Source organism: Vombatus ursinus, unplaced genomic scaffold (assembly GCF_900497805.2).
Source record: "Vombatus ursinus unplaced genomic scaffold, bare-nosed wombat genome assembly UNPS02000749.1, whole genome shotgun sequence".
Classification (NCBI taxonomy): domain Eukaryota; kingdom Metazoa; phylum Chordata; class Mammalia; order Diprotodontia; family Vombatidae; genus Vombatus; species Vombatus ursinus.
In genome coordinates, this window is record NW_020940527.1 from 2,906,038 (window position 1) to 2,915,229 (window position 9,192).

Below are 9,192 nucleotides of genomic sequence, written 5' to 3' on the forward strand. Positions count from 1 at the left end.
TGTGTGTGTGTGTGTGTGTGTGTGTGTGTGTGTGTGTGTGTGTGTGTGTGTACACTTGATTTTAATGATGGCCACCTCAAGTTCAGGGCAGCATCTGGTCTCAATATGTGACTGATTTTAATAAATCCAAGACATCTTCTCTAATCCAGCAGACTTGGAAAGAATTGGTGAGAGGCAGGGGGATGCAGAGATCCCTGCAGCATTGCTAGAAGGAGCAGGGAAAGGGAAGGAGAAAGAAAGCGATTGATGTGAAAAAACAGTGTGAGCCATGCACGGCTTGGGGTGGGGGGGTCCTGTAGGCATAGGTCCCATCCCTAAAATCTGAGGGATATATATCAAGCTAGATGGGCTGGGTGCCTTATCAGATTACTAAAGTCTGGCAAGACTCCATCCTTTAGTCAGTCGATCTCCTACCTTACTGTGGACCCCATTCCTCCATCTTGGGTTGCTTAAAAAGCTTTCCCTTTGGTGTCGGGCCATGTTCTCTTTGTTTCTACCATGGGGAGCCCCTCTTCCTTCCTGGACTGCTCCTCTTAGCCTTCACTAGCCAGCATTCAGCAGTTCTAAGGCACAGATTTCTCCTGTTGGGAAGGGAGGAGGAAGAGGAGGAGGAGGAGGAGAAAAGGAGGAAGTGTTATTTTTTCCCACCTCCGGGCTGGGAAAGTGAAAGGTTAAGGAGTTCAACAGAATCTCTTGCAGATGTGTAGAACAGTGAGGGGAATTGGCAGCCTGCTCTCTTTTGCAATGGCCAGAGAATACAAGGGAGGAGGAGCCGCCAGCAATTCCAGTTCTGTTGGCTTCCGTCCCTCCCTTCCGTAGGCAATTGAATCCTGATGACTGGGGGGAAAGAAGAAGAAGAAGAAGAGCTGTAGTTGGTAGCTAGAGACCCTAAGGAAAGATGGATCTTTAAAAAAAAAAAAAGAGGAGGGAATTCTCATTAGAAAGTCATGAGGTCCCTAGATAGCCCCCTCCACTCACACCCTGCTGCAGCTCTCTCACCGGTTCCATGATGAGGTGTCAGTGAATTCCTCCTGGTCATCCTTTATAATCATCCCTAGGGTTTATATTACCTTTCCAGGCTTATTTCATGTTACTGCCCTTCACACGCTCAAGCTAGAGCCAAACTGGTCTACTTACTGTTCCTAGAACTCAGCCTTTCATCTGCAGCCTCCCAGACTTTGCCTATGCGCTGTCCCATACCTGCATTCACCGCATCCTCCTTTTCTCCTTTTAGAATCTGAGCGTGCTTTAAGATTCAGTCCAGGAGCCAGTGACTCTGGGAGCCCTTTCCTGATTCCTCTCATGATTGATTGATCTTCACGTCCTTCTCAAATTATCAGGCGTACACTTACCTGTTTACTGTCCTGTCTTCCTAGTCAAACATAAGTTACCTGAGGGCAAGCAAGGATTGTGTTTCATTTTGTCTTTGAATCCCCAACACCTAACCCAATGCCCTGTACTTAGGGTAAGGATAGGGACTGGACACATGCTAGTGACTTGACTGGTATAGGGAATTCCATTTTACTACTAACATGGGCTGGTACCTTCCCTGCAACTCATAGACTTAGTTTCTTGATACATTGGGAATTTAACTGACTTTGTCCACAGCCTCACAGCCAAAATATGTCATCCAGACCTCCCTGGCTTCAAGGCTAGCTATCTATCCATTACACTATACTGCCTTTCACATTGCACATAGTAGGTACTTAATAACTATTTGATTGGATTGAATTACACTTATTTATTGCCTTTACAGAGGAACTGGATCTGCAGTCAGGAAGACTCAAATTTAAATCCAGCCTCAGATACTTACTGGCTATATGACCTTGGGCACATCATTTAGCCAGTGTCTGCCTCGGTTTCCTTAACTGTAAAATGGGAGTGACAATAATAGCATCTCCTTCCCGTGGTTGTTGTGAGGATAAAATGAGATGATATTTGTAAAGTGCTTTGTAAACCTTAAAGTACTATATGAATATTAGCTATTTTTATTGCTGTTATTATTTTACATACATGATTAATGAAGATTCTGTGTAGGGTCATTAATGTGATGAACTTCTGGTGTGGAAACTCCCTCCACCACAAGTTGCAGGGCAGAGGACTACCCAAGCACTTACCCAAGGTCACACAATTCGTGTCAGGGGTAGGATTCGAACCCAGATCTTCCTATCTCCAAGCCCTGTGTACTATAATATTATACTATAATGTGATAATACAATCTAATAAAAGCTTTTATATAATACCTTAAGGTTTCCAAAGTGCTTTAGATATGCTAACTCATTTGATTCTTACATCCCTGGGACACAGGTGCTATTCTGATACTCATTTTACACACAACGAAATTGAGGCTATGAGAGGTTAAGTGACTTCCCAGTGTCCCACAGCTAGGTAGTGTCTGATGCTGGATTTGAACTCAGGTCTTCCTAATCTCAGACCCAGCTCAGTATCCATTAAACTGCTTAGCTGTATGTCCTGCTCTCACACTACCCCTCTATTGTTTTAATTATGGACATAAATATATTATATGCATGTATATACATAGATGTATATACGCACATATGTTGTATATATTCACATACAAGATGATGCATGTGAATGTGTGTGTATGCCCAGGATAGAGTTAACAAAGTTAGACTCCTAGCATAAGCATAGAAATCACAGAGGCAAATCCATTTCCAGATGCCCCCAAACTTAGCTCTCCTTTCATTGCTAAGTTGATTCTGAAACTATGATCTTCGGAGACACTCCTCCCTCCCATAGTCAGTAGGATGGCCTCTTGTGTTATTAATATTGATAATCTTGTTGTTGTTCAGTCTTTTTTTGAGTCAAATCTGACTCTTAATGACTCCATTTGGGGTTTTCTTGGCAAAGACACTGGAGTGGTTTGCCATTTCCTTCTCCAGTTCATTTTACAGATGAGGAAACTGGGGCAAACAGGGTTAAGTGACTTGTCCAGGGTCACACAGCTATTAAGTGTTTGAGGCTGGATTTGAATTCAGGAAGATGAGCCTTCCTGACTCCAAGACCAGTGCTCTATCCACTGTACCACCTAGCTGACCCATATTGGCAATCGAGCAACGATTATTCCAAATCTACCTTTGGAATTAATCGATTTACTTGGAGGCATTAGGTACAATGGAAAGAACACTGGCTGTGGAGTCCAAGAACCCAAGTTCAAATCTCACCTCTGTTGGGCTGTCATGTACCCAATTACCCAACTACCTAGGTGACCTTAGTCAAGTCCCCTTACTTCCCTGAGCCTCAGTTTCCTCTGTAAACTGCCGGAGTTGAACTAAGTGGCCTCTGCAGTCCCTTGTAGCTCTAGATGGGATGGTACATGGTCAACTTGGCATGTTCTTCATACTGGTGAAACACTTGATTTCCCTGCCAAGTAGAGAGATCAATACAGCAGCCAAAGACAACATCAATTTAGAATATAAACTTGTTTATAAGATCTTCAGGCGGAGGATGATGGGAGAAGATGAGCAGCCAGGGCGGGGAAAACAAATAGACAAAAAACTCAGCAAGAGACCCGCCGAAGCCAAATTATTCCAAGAGCATTGAAGGGTGGAACCGAAAGGTCGACAAACAAATTAAAAATGCACTAAAGATAGGTCAGCATTTCCTCGACAAACCATTATCTCCATCAAAGACCGCGGGGAAGTCGAGTCTGGAGTCTACCATCACATTTCAATGCTTTCTCTGCGGAGCAAAGGAGATAGGACTCTAAGGGTGGACGGCCCTGGGAAATGCAGCTGGATGGGACCAGATCCACAAAGAGGAGGTCTGTGCTGGAGGCAACATCGTTCTGAGGGCACTGAGATCCATTTCCAAGATTGCATTTGAAATGGTTAGGAAAACACACGGGAGCATCTGCCAGCTGATTCAATCCTGTGGCCAGTGTGGGGATTTGTTTCATTGGACAATGCGTATTTGTTTAAAAAGGATTTATTTTTCTTTCTTTTTTATTGCTCAAGGTGGGGGAGTGGGAGGAAGGGATAAGATATGCTTGCATAAAGTAAGTTTTTTGATATAAAGGGAAAAAATAAAGTTTAAAAAAAGAGAAAGAAATCCAACACTGGTTGGCCCCCATCCCATCATTTTGTTTTTGCTCCCTGGCCTAGTCTGTTACAACAGTTTGGGGACTTTGCGGGTTTGTCATAAAAGAAACAGACAAGCCAGTAATTCTTAAAGAAATAGGTCTTTAAATGGTACATGTTAACCCATACCAGGGAAGACTTAAGGCTTTACTTGAGACACCCAGGGACGGTGGCAGGAGTAATTAAGGTTACAACCAGGGTAGTTGTCAGAACTTCTGGTTTGATGGTCTTCAAGCCAAGGCAGGAGCTGGAAGGTGTTTGTTTGTTTTTGGGGTTTTTTTTGTTGTTGGTGGTGAGGCAATTAGGGTTAAGTGACTTGCCCAGAGTCACACAACTACTAAGTGTTATGTGTCTGAGTGGGATTTGAACTCAGATCCTTCTGACTCTAGGGCAGATGCTCTATCCACCGAGCCACCTAGCTGCCCCTAGGAACTGGAAGGTAAAGGGAGGTGAGGGAAAGTAGAGAAAAAGGTATATTAAACCTTTAACAATCAGCTCTCCTGGAGGGAGTGGGGAATGTGCCCATGACACACTTTTAAGTTTTTAACTAATTTATTTATTTTTAGTTTTCAACATTTACTTCCACAAGATTTTGAGTTCTAAAATTTCTTCCCATCTTTTCCCTCCCCCACCCCAAGATGATGTGCATTCTGAATACCCCTTCCCCCAATCTGTCTTCCCTGCTATCACCACCCCACTTCTCTTATCCTCTTCCCCTTATATTTTCCTATAGGGCTAGTAATATGCATTATTAATATTTTCCCCATCACTTTTTAAACTCTAGACAAAACAGAGAAGTAATAGGGATTGGCTAGCAATGGAGCAGGGAAGTTTCTAGAAAAGAGGAGGAAGAGGAGGCATGTCCAGAATAGAGGCAGCAGCCATGAGCACTCAAAGAGGCCAAACAGGACCCCCACCTTCAAAAAACTAGAGAAATCTTTGGGGAGATCATCACATCACCAAAAAAAAGACAAGAAACTCTCCACAAGCCCCTCCCGGTGATCATTAGAAAGACTAAGGCCCTCACTTTATCTGAAGAACCCCACAAAATAATTTGAGTCAAAGAATCATCATCTGAGTCCTCTTCAGGAGCTCTCTTGCACCTTGCCCAAGCCCTAGCGACTAATTGATCAAATTTGAGATTGTAAGAGCCATAACTAGTGATTTTTGTGCCCAGGGCAAGCAGCAGGAAATTCACTCTCAATTCAGTGAGTGAGGCTGGGCTAGGTAAGAACTCACATGAGAAGCCACTCTTCTGGACAGGAAGCCACTATTTGAGCTAGAATTTTAACCTATTTAACTTGTTCCTCAGGTGCTGAGGTCAATTATTTCGGCTTTCGGCGTGTCCTCCCTGAGGGACAGCCCCGGTCACTTTGCCCAAATTTTGGGACTAACCCAGACTGGTCATTTTTTTTTTTTAGGCAATTGGGGTTAAGTGACTTGCCCAGGGTCACACAGCTAGTAAACGTCAAGTGTTTGGTCTGAGGCCGGATTTGTAAGTCCTCCTGACTTCAGGGCCGGTGCCCTATCCACTGCGCCATCTAGTTGCCCCTGGACAGGTCATCTTGCAAGACCCAGAAATACTGAGACAACTCTACCCGGGATTAAGGAAAGCTTTTAAAAAGACCAAGTCCAGCCACACTATACACAGTCTGTTTATAGGATCTGGCAGGATGCAGTTCATAGGGGTTCCCTCTCTCCCCTCCCTTGTTCTTGAAGGATACCTGGGCAGGGACAGGTGCAGCGCGGGGTGGCGGGGTGAAGAGTAACCTGGCCCGGTGCACCAGCCAGTCTTTCCCCCGCTTCCCTCCAGCAGCGTAAGGCCACCCGGCTCCCCATCACCGTGCCCCGCGAAGCAGCTACCCCCGACCCGCCCAAGGCCTGTCTGCATAGGCCCGCAGGTGGAGAGCATCTCCCCCGAGACGGGCGCACCTTCCCCAAGGGCGGCCAGACGCACGGGGTGCACCACACTGGGATGCTTGAAGATGGGGGGAAGGTTGGATTCCTCCCCGCGACAGACATAAAACGTTCGAGTTTGTCATGAGCAAGGGCAGATAGAAACACTAACAAACGATAATAACATTTGTGTGACTCTGAAGTTTGTAAAGCGCTTTACAGATATGTCTCATTTGAACCTCAGAACAACCTCGTAAGGTAGGGGCTGTCACTATTTCCATTTTGCAGGTGAGGAAGCCGAGTGTGGCCGAAGTTAAGCAGCTTAGGCAGAACCACACCGCTGGTATGTATCAGAGGCGAGATTCAAACTCGGGTCTTCATTGCTCCACGTCCCATATCCCATTCACTGTGCCCCCAGCTCCTCTACAAAGCAGGACTATGTGTACCTCCTGTACTGTTAGAAAAAGTACGTAAGGCTTGTAACCATCGATCTTTGCTCACTCCGATGCAGGAGCAGCTCACTTAACAAGGGGAAGGTTGCTGCCCTCGGTCCAGGGTCAAATCTGTGACACCTCATTTGGAAAAGGAACATTTTGCATGAGTGGAAACAAAAGTCCAGGATGCCCACACCTTGGGTTGCTGTTGTTGTTTTTAAGTATTGTGCATAGGAGGAAGAACATAAGATCTGATGATAGGGACCTGAGTTCATATTCTGCCTCAGCTACTTATTACCAGTGCTACTTTGGGCAAATCACTTCCCCTCACTGAGCTGCTGGCCCTTCATTTGTAAGATGAGGGCATTGACTTATGATCCCTGAGGTATCGGCCAGCCAGAATGTCAGCTCCTTGAGGACAAGGATGCTTTGTTCTAGGCACGGAGTAGGTACCTATTCAGTAAAGTCTTATTGAATTGAATTGAATTTTAGTTCTAAATCTCATGACTTTGTTGGCCATCAGAGAGGGGATCCATGTGTGCCAATTAAAAGAAATTAACTCCTCCAGAACAAGGCTACAGGTGACCAAAGAGCCAGGCAAGCAGCTATTTGACTCTTGGTATTTGAATTATTCCTAAAAGGGGACACCTGCTACCATCAGGTCAATTTGACCAACCAAAGAGCCAATGGTATTCCTTAGTCCCGTGCCTCTTATCAACAGAAGATCATGCACTTCAGGCTAGAAGGGACCTTCCAGGTCATCTGGTCCAATCTCTTCATTTGATAGAGGAAAAGGAAATGAAGTGATAGAAATCAGGATGTCCCCCATCTGGCTTACTCCGAGTAAGCTCGCGGGGCCCTGTGTTGGGACTTTCTTTACCCTCAAGACAAAGAGAGGCACCTAGGGAACTGAGCCCTGCTTCCACTTTCAGAAATCCAACAATACTCCCTGGTGTAGAATGACATAGGAGACAGCAAGGTGCCATGAAAGGAGCAGTGAACGTGTTGCCAGATGACCTGGGCTGGAATCTTGGCTCGGTCTCTTAAAACCTGTGTGACCTTGGGTAGATCACCTTACTCTCGGGGGCCTCATCTTTCTTATCTCTAAAATAGGCGGTTGGATTGGTTGGGTTCTTATGGCCCCTTCCAACTCAAAGCTGTGGTCCTATAACAGATTTTTTTCTTTTTTTCTTTTTTTCTCCTTTAAACAGCCCTCCAAAGATACTCCATGATTTGGGGGCCTTTTGGGTAAATTGTGTTAGAAGAAAACATAGTGACAATCTTGGGAATACAGGGGCAGCAAAGGAGGTGGGGAGAACAGTGGGACAGTTTTCATTGCTGAACATTAGCACTTTCTTTCTGGAATTGTGTTCTTCCTGGATGTGGGAGGCAGGCGTTGAGGGGCCGGAGCACACAGGCCTCTTACACAGAGGCCTGGATTCCTCCAACAGGGCTTAATCCAAGCCAGCATGCTCAGCACATGCTTTTGGTTACTGAACATTGTGTAGATCTGAGAAGTACATCTGAATGTTGTTTCCGTACCCAAGACCAACTGAAACCTTTTATGGAATACACTCAGTTCCTTTACCAAGAGATGACAGGGCTGCTTCCAGCTCAGGCTCAGCTGTCTCATTCCTTTGGAAGAGCAGGCCTGTGTGAATTCATTTGGTAAAGGACGAATGTGAAGGAGGCCGCAGTCACAGATTCCATGAATGAATGAATGCATGAAGGAATGGAGAAAGAAAAAAGCATCTATTAAGTGCCTGCTGTACATGAGGCACTGAGTTAAGCACTTGGTGGTGCAAAGATAAAGATGAGATAATCTCTGTTTTCAAGGAGTTTATATTTTAATGAAGAAGATGTGTCTTCCAACATGGAAGGTGGGGCAAGAGAGAAGAGGGCATTAGTGGCTGGGCAGGGAATGATGTCTGGGATAGATGACTGGATGGTTGGGGTGTGGGCAATCAGGAGGATGGACAGAGAATTCTGGGAATGGATTAACTCCCCCATGTCGGAGAGGGAAAGCCCTGTGTGGGGAGGGCAGGAGGGTGCTCTTCCAGATTGGGGGAAGGGGCATAGTGGCAGGGCAGATGTCAAGATGGCTCCATGGGATAGGAGGATGGGTCAGTGCTGACTGTCCATCTCTGAATCACACAGCCCTTTTTGTTCTGGAATTATCTGTCTGTCACATCACAGGAAGGGAAATCCATGACCTCCTGAGACAGTCCATTCCACTTAGGAAGACTGTTAGGAAGCTTTTCATGAGACAGCTGGATGGCACAATGGATAGAGCACTGGTCCAGGAGTCAGGAGGGCCTGAGTTCAAATCCACCATTACTTACTAGTTATGTGACCCTGGGCAAGTCACTTAACCACTTTCTGCCTCAGTTTCCTCATCTGCAAAATGGGGATAATAACAGCACCTGCCTCTTAGAGTTGTCATGAAGATTAAATGGAACATTTGTAAAGCTCTTGGCACATACTTATCCAGAAGACCAATGAAGAGCATGTGACAGTGATGGATTTAAGTGACATATAATTTTGGATACAGCCAATGTGGGCATTTGTTTTGGTGACTACTCATATTTGTTACAAAGGTTTTAGTGGAGGGGGGTTTCAAAGAGAAAGAGAGAACTAGAAGTGGAGGACAAGAAAAAAGGAAAGAAAGGAAGGAAGGAAGGGAAGAAAGAAAGAAAGAAAGAAAGAAAGAAAGAGAGAAAGAAAGAAAGAAAGAAAGAAAGAAAGAAAGAAAGAAAGAAAGA

General features: G+C 45.2%; 1 long non-coding RNA gene across 1 annotated transcript in view; it reads right to left on the minus strand.

The window, feature by feature from the left end:
* The window catches only part of LOC114042000, a 9,211-nt gene extending 8,636 nt beyond the window's left edge, over window positions 1–575 (minus strand). Inside the window, exon 1 of the long non-coding RNA XR_003568963.1 lies at window positions 415–575. This is a non-coding gene — a long non-coding RNA (uncharacterized LOC114042000). The remainder of the gene's footprint in view (window positions 1–414) is intronic.
* Window positions 576–9,192: the final 8,617 nt, after the last annotated feature.